Genomic DNA, 328 nt, shown 5'->3' with positions numbered 1-328 from the left:
CCTGCTGAAATATCCATGGACATCCTTGGAAAAGATGTTGCCTTGATCAGAATCTGTGCTATTGGCCAGTTGTGTTGAACATGAGGAATTTAACTTCAGTACAGTGGTTCTCAATGTGCATGTATAATGCTCTTCCACAAGGCAATGAGTAAACAAGACAAGACTGAGAAATCAAGAAAAGAAAAAGAATGTGCAAACAAGGAAAAGGAACATGCAGCTAAAGGTTCAAAACAGTGGCTGCTAGAGCGAAGACGTGGAATTTTTTTTTAAGATAGAAATGTGCAAATTCACTTTTTTTTTCTCGTGTAATGTTAATTTTACCTGTGAT

Source organism: Monopterus albus, unplaced genomic scaffold (genome assembly GCF_001952655.1).
Source record: "Monopterus albus unplaced genomic scaffold, M_albus_1.0 scaffold1457.1, whole genome shotgun sequence".
Taxonomy (NCBI): domain Eukaryota; kingdom Metazoa; phylum Chordata; class Actinopteri; order Synbranchiformes; family Synbranchidae; genus Monopterus; species Monopterus albus.
The sequence above is the reverse complement of the archived record's forward strand: the minus strand, read 5'-3'. Positions refer to the sequence as shown.